General features: G+C 51.5%; 1 pseudogene; it reads left to right on the top strand.

The window, feature by feature from the left end:
* The first annotated feature begins 7,033 nt into the window (after positions 1-7,033).
* LOC119360804 lies at positions 7,034-7,544 on the top strand (annotated as a pseudogene).
* The last annotated feature ends 6,825 nt before the right edge of the window (positions 7,545-14,369 follow it).

Raw genomic sequence — 14,369 nt, 5'->3', positions numbered from 1 at the left:
GGACATGATTCATTCAACTCCCCCGCCCTGGGTAGCACCACCTCGTCAGAACCGGAGCCCGAGTTACAGCAGACGCATGGAGTCGGAAGCTCTGTCAAGCAATTCTCAATGCCGTAACCAACCCGGGGGCTATAATCCAGTGCAGGATCGAATACGTCAGGAGAACGAGCAGGCGGCTCAGGCGGCGGCTCAAGACTTTCCAGAGTATCCAACAACTTCCATTGAGGCGGGAGTAGCCACTAGAACCGGTGGTGTCCCTTGTCTGATTCCGGCTTTGCGGAATGTGCGGTTGCCCAAAGACTTCAAGGGACCTCGCAAGGTGCCAAATTGTACGTCCGACTTACAGCCTGGAGCCTGGATTGAGAGTTATGAGATGGCCATGGAGCTGTTGGAAGTTAGTGACGCAGCGATGGCTAAGTATTTCACCATCATGTTAGATGAAACAACCCGGTCGTGGCTGAAAGGCTTGCCACCCAATTCCATTGGTTCGTGGGGCGAGTTAAAGGCCCGGTTCATCCAGAACTTCAAGGACACCTGTAAGCAATCTATGTCGATTGTGGACTTGACGGGTTGCAAGCAAGAGGAAGGTGAATCCACCACCCATTGGGTACGCCGGGTCAAGGAGATAATTCACTCCTTTGATAAGATGGATGCCGGCTCTGCAGTTCTTATGCTGGAGAAAAATTGCCGCTTTGAGCCGCTGAGGCAGAAACTGGGGCGCCTTAAACGTGACCTCACAGATATGGGTACACTGATGGCAGCTTTAGTCAAATACGCCGATTCTGATAGTACCAAGGATCCCGCGTCTGACGATGAGAGGACAGGGAAGGGAAAAAGGAACGACAATGGAAAGGGTCAGTAGCATAACCCGGGGAATCAAGGTGGCAATAAGCGTAAGGTGGACAGTAACCCGGAGTTTGTGGCTAATGCCAACGTACGACGTAACAATCCGAGACGTAAGGGTAAACTGCCTCGATCCTGCGGGTCAGGCCCATCTCTAGAGCAACTACTCAATGAGCCCTGCCCGAGACACGGCACCAGGGAGCGGCCTGCCACACATCTATGGAAGGATTGCGCGATCATGAAGGCGTTTAAAAATTCCAACACCTTCGATGGCGGTCATGGATCCGGCGGCGGTTCAGGGGCCGGCGGCTTTCATGGCCCAGGTGGCGGCTCAAATTCCGGCTTTCAGGGACATTCAGGTGGTAACAATCAGCAGCAGTCTGGTCAAGGTGGACATCAGCAGCAACAGTCGGGTTATCAAAGCCATCCGAAGCAGTTGAGTGGTGGACAGTATCACGTGTTTACTACTAGCTTGTGCAAACGTGACCAGAAGGTTCATAAGAGGGATGTGAATTCCGTTGAGCCGGCAATTCCTTGTTATCTGAGGTGGTCAGAGCAGCCCATTGTGTGGAGCAGAGAGGATCACCCTCCACGGGTCGATAATCCGGGTCAGTTAGCCCTGGTGGTGGCACCCCAGGTTGGTGGATATAAATTCACTAAGGTACTCATGGACGGCGGCAGCAGCATCAATATCCTCTATTACGAGACCTTTCAGCGCATGGGGTTGACTGAGAAGAATTTAAGAACATCCAACACTGTTTTCCATGGAGTGGTCCCGGGTAAGTCGGCTTATCCAGTCGGCAAGATTGAGCTGGAGGTGGCCTTCGGGGACGAACATGATTCCCGGGCTGAGAAGTTAACGTTTGAGGTGGTCAAAATCAGGAGCCCATATCACGCTCTGTTTGGGCGGCCGACTTACGCTAAGTTCATGGCCCGACCGTGTTATGTTTATTTGCAGCTCAAGATGCCGGGTCACAAGGGTACCATCACTGTACATGGCAGCCGCAAAATAGCACTGGAGTGTGAAGAAGGTGACGCGGCTTATGCTGAGTCGGCCTGCGCAGTAGAAGAGCTCAAATTTTATCAAGATAATGTTGACCCGGCGGATATGATGTCCCTGAAGAAGCCAACTACAGAGCATGACCCGGCGTTGAAGTTTAAGTCGGCAGCTGAGACAAAGCTTGTTGATTTTACCCCGGGTGATTCTTCTAAACAGTTCAGCATCAGCAGCAACTTGGATCCCAAATAGGAAAGCGCGCTCGTCGAGTTCATCCGTGAGAACCAGGACATCTTTGCATGGAAACCTTCTGACATGCCGGGTGTACCGAGGGAACTCGCTGAGCACACTCTCAATATTGATCCAAAGTATAAGCCGGTCAGGCAGTTTCTTCGGTGTTTTAATGAAGAGCGACGGAAAGCTATTGGGGAAGAATTCGCCCGGCTCTTAGCAGCCGGGTTCATCATTGAAGTTTTTCACCCAGAGTGGTTGGCTAACCCGGTGCTTGTCCTCAAGAAGAATGGCATCTGGCGGATGTGTGTGGACTACACGGACTTAAACAAGGCTTGTCCGGCTGACCCTTTTGCTCTTCCCCGTATTGATCAAATCATTGATGCTACAGCGGGTTGTGAGCGTTTAAGTTTTTTGGATGCTTACTCCGGTTATCATCAGATTAAGATGGTAGTTAAGGACCAGGAGAAGACGGCTTTCATCACTCCGTTTGGAGCCTTCTGCTATGTATCTATGCCATTTGGGCTCAAGAGTGCCCAGGCGACTTATCAGCGGTGTGTGCAGAACTGTTTGCACGACCAAATTGGGCATAATGTCCATGCCTATGTGGATGACATTGTGGTGAAGCCCAGAGAAAAGGAGACCTTGATATCTGACTTAAAGGAGACCTTTGATAATCTCCGGGTTTACAAGATGATGCTTAACCCGGCCAAATGTGTATTTGGCGTTCCTGCGGGCAAGCTCTTGGGTTTTCTGGTGTCCAACAGAGGCATCGAAGCTAACCCGGAGAAGATTAAGGCGATTACCTCCCTGGCTAAACCAGCGTGCATCAATGATGTTCAATGACTGGCGGATCGCGTTGCCGCCTTAAGTCGATTCATAAGTTGGCTCGGTGAGAAAGCCCTCCATTGTATCAGATGATGAAGAAAACTGACACTTTTGTCTGGAGTGAGGCCGCTGATGCTGCTTTTGAGGACTTAAAGAGACAACTGTCTGAGCCACCGGTTCTCACGGCTCCGATTGACAAAGAGCCTTTGCTGTTATATGTGGCTGCCAATTCACGAGCCATCAGCGTTGCCATCATAGTGGAGCATAAGGAAGCCAGTAAGGAGCATCCGTTTCAACGGCCGGTTTACTACATCAGTGAGGTGCTCATTGAATCCAAGCAAAGGTACCCGCATTGGCAGAAGCTTGTTTACGGGGTGTTCATGGCAAACCGGAAGTTGAAGCAGTAATTTCAAAGCCACCCTATAACTGTGGTAAGTTTTGCCCCTTTGGGAGACATCATTCAGAACAGGGAGGCCACAGGACGAGTCGCCAAGTGGGCCATTGAGCTTGGGCCTCACAATTTGAAGTACATGCCACGTACTGCTATTAAGTCTCAAGCCTTGGTGGACTTCATCAATGATTGGACAGAGTTACAGGCCCCTGAGGAGAAGCCGGATAACACATATTGGACTATTCACTTTGACGGGTCCAGACAATTAGAAGGCTCGGGGGCTGGAGTGGTGTTGACTTCCCCTCGAGGTGAAAAATTTCGTTATGTACTCTGGCTTATGTTTCCATGTACTAACAATGCAGCTGAATATGAGGCATTACTTCATGGTCTCCGGGTGGCTAAGGAGATGAACTTAAGCCAGGTACGATGCTTGGGCGACTCAGATCTGGTGGCTCAACAAGTGTCAGGCAAGTGGGATTCCAAGGACCCCCTCATGGCGGCTTATCGTCGTGAGGTAGATGATGTGGCTGGTCACTTCACGGGTTATCAAGTGGAGCACATCGATCGAAGGAAGAATGAGGCGGCTGATGCTTTAAGCCGGTTGGGATCCCAACGTAAGCCGGTGCCGCCCAATACCTTTCTTGATGTGTTACATAACTGAGGGAGTCCTGGACTAGGGGGTGTCCGGACAGCCGGACTATCATCGTCAGCCGGACTCCAAGACTATGAAGATACAAGATTGAAGACTTCGTCCAGTGTCCGGATGGGACTTTCCTTGGCGTGGAAGGCAAGCTTGGCGATACGGATATGTAGATCTCCTACCATTGTAACCGACTCTGTGTAACCCTAGCCCTCTCCGGTGTCTATATAAACCGGAGGGTTTTAGTCTGTAGGACACACAACCATTACAAAAATCATATCATAGGCTAGCTTCTAGGGTTTAGCCTCCTTGATCTCGTGGTAGATCCACTCTTGTACTACCCATATCATCAATATCAATCAAGCAGGAGTAGGGTTTTACCTCCATCGAGAGGGCTCGAACCTGGGTAAAAACATCGTGTCCCCTGTCTCCTGTTACCATCCGCCTAGACGCACAGTTCGGGACCCCCTACCCGAGATCCGCCGGTTTTGACACCGACATTGGTGCTTTCATTGAGAGTTCCTCTATGTCGTCATTGATAGGCTTAATGGCTTCTTCAATCAACAACAACGCCGTCCAGGGTGAGACTTTTCTCCCCGGACAGATCTTCGTGTTCGGCGGCTTCGCACTGCGGGCCAATTCACTTGGCCATCTGGAGCAGATCGAAAGCTACGCCCCTGGCCATCAGGTCAGGTTTGGAAGCCTAGACTTCACGGCTGACATCCGCGGGGACTTGATCTTCGATGGAGTCGAGCCACAGCCGAGCGTGCCGCACTGTCACGATGGGCATGATCTAGCTCTGCCGCTGGACAATACCCTGGAGGCCGCACATAAGTCCGCTCTGACCCATAGTTCGGGGCTGACCGCGCAGATCGAGGACAGGTGGCTGGACACCGCCTCGGGAGCTGCAATTTCCACGGCGATGGAGCCGAATACGGACCTTGTCCCTTATAAAGCTCGTAACTCCAAGGTGCCGGACTCCTTGCCGGACTCCGAACCTCCTGCGCCCCCGCCAATCGAATCCGATTGGGTGCCGATCATGGAGTTCACTGCCGCGGACATCTTTCAGCACTCACCCTTTGGCGACATCCTAAATTCGCTAAAACATCTCTCGCTATCAGGAGAACCCTGGCCGGATTGCGGCCAGGACGGTTGGGATGCGGACGACGAAGAAATTCAAGCCCCACCCACCACCCACTTTGTAGCCACTGTCGACGATCTAACCGACATGCTAGATTACGACTCCGAAGACATCGACAGTATGGACGACGATGCCGGAGACTACCAAAAACCAGCGCCTACCGAGCACTGGAAGGCCACCCCAACCCATGATGTATATATGGTGGACACCCCAAAAGGAAGCGATAACGAGGGACAACGGGATGCGACAAAGGATAATTCCGCCGACAAACAACCAAAACGGCGATGCAGACGCCGCCCTAAGTCCCGCCTCGACAAAAACAGCACTCCTAATGACCCAGCAATACAGTAGGGCAAACCAGTGGACGACGAACATGCAACCAAGCAATCATCCGAGCAGGACGAATCGGATAATCAACCCATGCCCGGCGAAAACAACAGTCTAGACCTCACGCCGGACACACCACCGGAGCATAAGAACCTTCACAAAAGACTTGTCGCCACTGCAAGAAGTCTGAAAAAGGAAAAACGGAAGCTCAAAACAGCGGAAGACACACTCAGAATGAGGTGGGGCAAAGTACTCAAGACCGCGGACAAATATGGCAATAGCCACCAAACAAAGAGCTACCCGAAGCGCAAGCTGCTACCAGAATTCGACGAGGAGGCCATAGAGCCCCCACAGTCAAAAAGCAAAGAGGCCGCCTGGCCGGATAGACGCCCAGATGACAGGCCAAAAGCGACAAGCGGCGTCGCACACTAGACGACACACGATCCTCACAAAACAGATGGCCCGTTCAGGTCCATTTATGGGCCAAAAAAGAGGGCCCCAGGAAGCAACACAACACGCCGCATGTTTGAAGATAACGGCACGCCTAAATACAGGGGCGCCGCACACCCACTATGTTTCACTGATGAGGTGCTGGATCATGAATTTCTAGCGGGATTCAAACCCGTAAACATAGAGGCATACGACGGAACAACAGACCCCGGAGTCTGGATTGAGGATTACATACTGCACATACACATGGCTAGAGGAGATGATCTCCACGCCATAAAATACCTACCTCTCAAGCTCAAAGGGCCAGCTCGGCATTGGCTCAAAAGCCTCCCAGAAAATACCGTTGGAAGTTGGGAAGAGCTCGAGGATGCGTTTAGAGGAAATTTTCAAGGGACCTATGTCCGACCTCCGGATGCAGACGATTTAAGTCACATAACTCAACAGCCCGGAGAGTCAGCGCGCAAATTCTGGAACAAGTTTCTAACTAAAAAGAACCAAATAGTCGACTGTCCGGACGCCGAAGCCTTAGCAGCTTTTAAACATAATGTCCGAGACGAATGGCTCGCCAGACACCTCAGCCAAGAGAAGCCGAGAACTATGGCCGCGCTAACAAGCCTGGTGACCCGCTTTTGCGCAGGGGAGGACAGCTGGCTAGAAAGATGCAGCACCAGCAACCCGAGTACATCCGAGATCAGAGATGGAAACGGAAAATCACTGCGCAGAAAGGACCAGCGCCGAAATAAAGAAAAAAGCCCAAAGAATACGGTGGTCAACACCGGATTCAAAAGCTCGCGGCTGAACAACAAAGCACTGCCTCTTAAGGACAACAGTGAAGAGCTATCCAACTTAAACAAAATTTTGGATCGGATATGTCAAATCCACAGCACCTCCGGAAGGCCTGCAAACCACACCCACCGAGATTGTTGGGTCTTCAAACAGTCCGGCCGACTCAACGCCGAACACAAGGGGCTCGACGTGCCAAGCGAGGATGATGACGAACCCCACCAGCAGAGCACCAGAAAACAGAAGACTTTCCGACAAGAAGTCAAAACAGTAAACTCACTTCATGTGATAACACGACTGATGAAGGATTCCTCGAAAAGTTAAGGATTAGTAGTTCTTTTTCGAAATGCACCCGCCAAAGTAGGTGTCGCACGGTCCACCCCAGCGGAACCCCAAGATTGGATGTCAAGACCAATTACTTTCGACCACCTGGACTATTCCAGAAGCATTCGAAATGCAGGATGGACTGCTCTGATATTGGATCCTATAATCGACGGACTACAATTTACACAAGTCCTGATGGACGGCGGCAACGATTTAAACCTGCTATATCCGAACACAATCCGCAAGTTGGGGATAGACCTTACTAAAATTCGACATAGCCACACTTCCTTCAAAGGAGTGACGCCAGGCCCCTACGCCAAGTGCATGGGCTCCTTACTACTAGAAGTTGTGTTCGAGTCACCCGACAACTTCCGACGCGAAAAGCTAATCTTTCATGTCGCCCCATTCAAAAGTAGCCATTAAGCACTATTGGGACGTGAAGCTTTTGTCCGCTTTAATGCAATACCACACTACGCATCTCTCACACTTAAAATGCCCGGTCCACGCGGCATCATCTCATTAAAAAGTTGTTCAAGACCCCAGACACGGCTAGATGAGTCCGGCATAAAATAAGCTAGGGGCTCCCTAGCCGCACACCCCTTTACAAGGGGCTGTGCATATGAGCTAGTATAGACTCAGCTTCATTCATTCATTCATATTTCGATTTTTAATTCATTTTTTGCACAATTACTTTTCAAACTAAGCTCCTCTTTTTTACAGATGAACATCGTGTTACACCCGTCTAGGATACAGCACAACGGAGACACAGGCGCAGACGTGCAGTAGGGACCCGTTGCAAGGATTCTTTTCAGATTAAGACCCTGCGTAAACCTTTTTTACTGTCTCTTGTTGCTATATATCCCCTGGTTTTTCATTATAAACCGGAGAGGAGACTGACGTTTTGGCATCGGCCGCGTCAGAGGACCTTGCGTGTACCTGGACACTAGGGGCTTAGGGCATTGTTTTGCCCGCTATCATAAAGACCGAATACCTTAGGGAGTGTTCGGCGTCTCGAGTTAGGCCTTATATGCATCAGCTCCGAATCATGTCTTTGGTCAAATGTTGGGTTTGCCCGGCTCCTGTGTTTTGCTGCCTTACGTTCCGTATCATCGACTAACGCGGCACCAGGAGAACTACTGCGATTGTGCCCCGGTTCGGCCGGGCGAGCACCTCAGTAGAGAAAGCCGAAAACTGACTGTCATGATACAGCGAGAGACTGGTCAACCACTCGATCATCTACCGAAATGTTTAGAATTCCTCCGCTTTGACGAAGGACCGTTTCCCGGTCAGGCACATACGCGCCCCGAATTCGGAGAGCGCGGTGCCCCTAGGGGCTATATCGTAGCCCCACCCTCGAACTCCTATGGCTAAGTGAAAGTGATAAAGCATTATAGTCCGGTTGCCTCGTTTGCTACGCTACCACCTCCTTCACAGGACCGAGACATCGGATTAAGTGTGAAAAGGCGCTATTTTTGCGAACACCCCCGCACCTTGTGCGTGGGGGCTGAAGCCGACGACTTCCATCTTTGAGGTTATACACACGTATACATAAACGACCGCACAGGAGATATTTCAATACTTGAACGCACAAGTACCAAAAAGCGTTGAAATCATAAACATCATTTTACAAACCAAAATGTTCACTTGAACATGACATTTTTTGAGCACTGCGACTCTATTATACGAGCACCACGCAGAACTTCCCCAAAATAGTGCTCGGCGGGTAACCGGCTCTCGTCCGAACCCTGGGTCGCAACAGCGGTGGCATCCATCTCTGTCCAATGTGTCTTCACATGGGCGAGGGCCATCCGTGCACCTTCTATGCAAGCCGACCGCTTCATAGCCGTGATATGCGGCACCGCCCCAAGAAATTGCTGCAATAAGCCAAAATAACTCTTCGGCTTGGGCCTATCCGGCCAGACATGAGCCACGATATCCGTCATGGCAAGTCCGGACAATCTATTCAGCTCAGCCCACTCAGCCAGCCGATCGGTCAGCGGAAGTGAACGCTCCGGACTGTGGAATTGAGACCAAAACAGCTCTTCCATCTTGTGATCCTTCTGACTTTGGAAATGCACAACGGCATCTGCCGCACTCGCCGCTAAGTCCATATAAGGATCCTCCGGACCCCACAGCTGGCCAAGCTGAGCATACTTTGGATCTGTAAACCTTCGGCGCAGCAGAAAGGGCTTGCTAGCCACAATGTCTCCGGCCTGGCGCAGCTCCTCCTTTATAGCCCGCATTGCAGAACGGGCATCCTTGGCTTCGGCGGTGGCCTTCCTCAGGTCTTCTTGCTCCGCTAGGCGTTCCCTTTCAAGAACATCATTGCGGTCGGTAGCATCTTTCAACTTCACGGCCATTTCGGCCATCTCCTCCCTACTTCGGCAGTGTGCAGCCCTTTCGTCTTCTAGCTCTTCGGCCGCCCTCGAGGCAGCCGCATCACTCCTTCTGGCTTGCTCCTTGGCTTGAGCAAGTTCTGCCCGAAGGCTCTCCACAGCAGCGGCACCATATGCATTGAACACACATGTTGTAAGGAGTGGGCTTCGGCTCCCTTACTAGGTGACCACGGAGAAAAAACCTACCTTGTGACTCGTCAAGTCGTTTATTGACCAGCGCAATGTCCGCATCCGCAACGTCGAGCTGCCGCTTTAGTTCGGCAACTCCATCTGTCCGGCTAGCCACCGAACTATCCGCCACCTGCTTAGGAAAGGCGTAAATCAATACCTGGGATTTTGATCCTCGGCACACCGTCGTTCTCGACACCCTACCGAGTCTCAGGGGCTACTATCTATACAGGGCGCACTTTATGTGTAAGACTGTCAAAGGGTACGTCATTTTTACGTACCTCAAAACCCGTCAGCAAACTTCTGACGGCATCACGCAATCCGCCTTCGGCGGATGAAATTCTTTCAATCACCGTACTCATCAGTGTACGGTGACCTTCTGAGATGGACGCCCTCTCAAGCAGATCCTTCAGCTCCCCCGGCCGTACACCAGTTGGTGCTGAATTATTCGGCCCTGCCGGACTCGGGGATACCCTCCGTGACGACACTTCAGGCTCGTCCGCCCTATCCGATGGGGCGGCAGATGGAGGCGTCTCGCTCTCCATCATCTCCGGACGGAGTTCCCCCGAAGACGAGCTCATCTGAGAAGGGCGGAGATCCGAACTACAAGGTAAAAACTTAAGTTATCCTCAGAAGCACAAATAGGGATGTCCCTTATTACAAAACTCCCTTTTTTCTACTCGCGGCTTGCTGGAGGGCTGATCCTTTAGGGGAGACTGTGCGGCCGGAGCCTCTCCGAACGCAGGACCCTCTGGTGAAGATCTCTTCCCCCGCTTCGGGGCTTTGGCCTTCGGGTTTTCGGAGGCGGTCCTCTTCTCCCCCTGGAAGGAGGGATTCTCGATCCCCCCCTCCTCAAAAGCCTCCTTGGTTGAGGCGGTAGTTCCTCTGTTCTCCCCTTTGCCTTCCTCTGAAGGTGCAACTTCCAGCATCCTGACCAGCACGGGATCCGGCGCGGTCTCTGGGAGGGGGGCCGGACACCGTATCAGTTTTGCTTGCGCTATCCACTCCTATTTAGAGGGCAATTGGTCAAAAAGCAAATCATGGAAAGGCAAAACAAATGGTATGTCCGGACACGGAGCTACTTACTTGTGTATCCGGGCGATTGCAGCTTAGGCCGGCGTCCTCGGTCAATTCCGGACACGCCTCTTGTGATTCGAAGAACAGTTTGTACATCTCCACGGGTGTCGAGCCCATGAAGTGTTGGAGAATTCGTGGTCCCTCCAGATTAAACTCCCACAGCCGGAGAGGACGGCGTTTGCAGGGCAGGAGACGCCTAATCAGCATGACCTGCATCACCACGACCAGATCGATCTCCCTCGCCTGGAGGTCTTGAATCCGGCCCTGCAATAGGGGCACGTCCTTTGACGGCCCCCCAGTTGAGCCCTTGGCTGACCCATGACATTAGCCGCTGCGGAGGGCCCGAGCGGAAGACGGGCGGCGGCTTCTGCCTGCTGCCCCTGGGAGCGGTTATGTAGAACCACTCCTGCTGCCACAAGCCGATCTCCTCCTGAAAAGAGCCCTCGGGCCATGGAGCGTCGGCCCTTCTGCTTACAACCGCCCCACCGCACTCTTCTTGACGCCCCTCGATCATCTTCGGCTCCACGTCGAAGGTCTTAAGCCACAAGCCGAAGTGAGGGGTAACGCGGAGGAAGGCTTCGCAAACTACAATGAATGAAGAGATATGGAGGATGGACTCCGGAGCCAAGTCGTGGAATTCCAACCCATAGTAAAACATGAGCCCTCTCACAAAAGGATCCATCGGGAAGCCTAAACCCTGACGGAGGTGGGAGACAAACACGACATACTCGCCGGGCTCGGGGGTGGGGATGACTTGCCCTTTGGCGGGCAACCTATGCGAAATCTCGTAAGACAGGTACTTGGCCTCTCGCAGCTTTAGCACGTCTTCTTCCGTGACGGAGGAGGGCATCCACCGGCCCTGTAGGTCGGAGCCGGACATAGTTGAAGGTCCGAAGCGCTCGAATCTCGGGCCCTGGGTGTTGGAACTCGGGGCAGGGAGTGGATTCGATTGAGGATTGAAGAAAAGAAACGAGCCTTGGTCCCGTTATAAAGAAGGGGAATACCGAGAGCCGTCCCCGTGACCGTTCGGGACTCGCCTCCGATAGAGGGGGCGTGGCAATGGGCACAGCTGGGTTACCCATGTCCGTATTGATGGGAATCCCGGAATAAGGGGAACACGATCTCTGCTTCGACAAGACGTGCCAAGGAAACCGCTTCGCTAAACGCGCTGAGGTGGTATAATAAAAAACGATTCAAGTAAAGGCTTGGTAGTGGTGTGACGTCATGCCACAAAATACGTCAGCAGATTGAACTTGTGTACATATTATTCTCTCTACGGTGGAATGTGGAATTTATTTTGCAGAGCCGGACACTATCCTGGTGTTCACAATCTTCTATGAATTATTCGGAGGAGGAACCCGCCTTGCAATGCCGAACAATATGCGCGCCGGACTCATCGTCATTGAAGCCTGGTTCAGGGGCTACTGAGGGAGTCCTGGACTAGGGGGTGTCCGGACAGCCGAACTATCATCGTCAGCCGGACTCCAAGACTATGAAGATACAAGATTGAAGACTTCGTCCCGTGTCCGGATGGGACTTTCCTTGGCGTGGAAGGCAAGCTTGGCGATACAGATATGTAGATCTCCTACCATTGTAACCGACTCTGTGTAACCCTAGCCCTCTCCGGTGTCTATATAAACCGGAGGGTTTTAGTCCGTAGGACACACAAGCATTACAACAATCATACCATAGGCTAGCTTCTAGGGTTTAGCCTCCTTGATCTCGTGGTAGATCCACTCTTGTACTACCCATATCATCAATATCAATCAAGCAGGAGTAGGGTTTTACCTCCATCGAGAGGGCCCGAACCTGGGTAAAAACATTGTGTCCCCTGTCTCCTGTTACCATCCGCCTAGACGCACAGTTTGGGACCCCCTACCCGAGATCCGCCGGTTTTGACACCGACAATAACCCTTCTGTCAAAGTGCCTACAGAGGAAGAATTAGTAGTGCCAGACCCGCAGGCACAGCTGGTGGCGGCTCTTCATGTTATCCCGGATTGTACGGTGCCTTACTTGGCTTATATGACCCGGGGTGAATTGCCAGAGGATGAGACATTGGCGAGACAAATCGTCAGGCGCTCCAAATCCATGACGATTGTTAACGGCGAGTTACATCACCTCAGCGTCACGAGGGCGCTTCAACGCTGTGTATCACCTACAGAAGGCAAAGAAATACTCCGTGAGATCCATGAAGGAGATTATGGCCATCATGCCGGTTCAAAATCCCTCGTAGCCAAGGCTTTTCGTCATGGTTTCTATTGGTTGACGGCTCATGATGATGCAGAGGACCTGGTCAGTAAATGTGATGGGTGTCAAAAGTTCTCACGACGAGCTCATGTGTTGGCTCATTAATTAAGGATGATCCCAATCACTTGGCCGTTTGCAGTCTGGGGCTTGACATGGTTGGACCTTTCAAAAGGTCTAAAGACAAAAAGACACATCTACTGGTGGCAGTGGATAAGTTTACCAAGTGGGTTGAGGCAGAGCCGGTCAGTAAATGTGATGCAGCCACGGCGGTTCAGTTCATGAAAAAGGTGATCTTTCGTTTTGGTTTTCCACATAGCATCATAACTGATAATGGCACTAATCTCTCTAAGGGTGCCATGGAAGAGTTCTTTCAAGAGAACATATCCGGCTTGATGTTTCGGCCGTTGCTCATCCTCAATCCAATGGTCAAGTAGAGAGAGCGAATCAAGAGATCCTGAAAGGTATCAAACCCCGGCTCTTAGTCCCCTTACAGTGGACTCCGGGTTGTTGGGTGGAGGAGTTACCCTCCGTGTTATGGAGCATCAACACTACGCCTAACAGATCTACGGGATACACACCTTTCTTCATGGTTTATGGAGCAGAGGCGGTCCTGCCAAGTGACATCCGGCATGACTCACCCCGTGTGGCGGCTTACGTTGAGACAGATAACGAAAAGGCTCGTCATGATGCACTTGACTTGTTGGACGAGGAGCGAGACTTGGCAATAGCCCGCTCGGCGATTTACCAGCAAGACCTGCATCGCTATCACAACCGCCGGGTTAGGAGCAAAACCTTTCAGGAAGGCGACTTGGTGCTCCGGCTCATCCAGGATCAGTCTAACATGCACAAGCTATCCCCGCCTTGGGAAGGGCCCTTTGTGGTCAGCAAGAATTTACACAATGGGTCATATTATCTCATCGATATTCGAGAGCACAAGGACTCACTTAAATCGGAGGAGGAGACCCGCCGGCCGTGGAATATAGCTCATCTCCGGCCTTACTATACTTAAGTTACCAGTTCTTAAGATACCTTTTATGATGTACATATTATATAAAGCAATAAAGCAGGACCTCTGTCCTTTTTTCCCATAAAGAATGTTTTATGTCTTCTTTATCAGGTGATGGACACTGCCAACAGGGGATGGATCATATCTGAATCTGGCTTTCCCTTTGGTCCGGCTTATGATCATATCTGAATCTAGCCATGTTCACTTGGGGGCTTCCTGTTCAAACATAGGTCGTATTCGAACCAAAGAGAACATAGCTGTCGATACCCACTTGATCGGCATACTGCCAAACCCACTTGGGGGCTTCCTGATCATATTTGAATCATAGCTTAACCCCTTTGGGTCTGACGTGGATCGTATATGAATCAGCGTCATTAAACAACTCTTATGTTCACTTGGGGGCTTCCTGTTCAAACATAGGTCGTATTCAAACCAAAGAGAACATAGCTGTCGATACCCACTTGATCGGCATCGCCAAAGCCACTGGGGGCTATATGATCGTATCTGAATCTTAGCTTA

Source organism: Triticum dicoccoides, chromosome 2B (assembly GCF_002162155.2).
Source record: "Triticum dicoccoides isolate Atlit2015 ecotype Zavitan chromosome 2B, WEW_v2.0, whole genome shotgun sequence".
Taxonomy (NCBI): Eukaryota; Viridiplantae; Streptophyta; class Magnoliopsida; order Poales; family Poaceae; genus Triticum; species Triticum dicoccoides.
The sequence above is the reverse complement of the archived record's forward strand: the minus strand, read 5'-3'. Positions and strand labels throughout refer to the sequence as shown.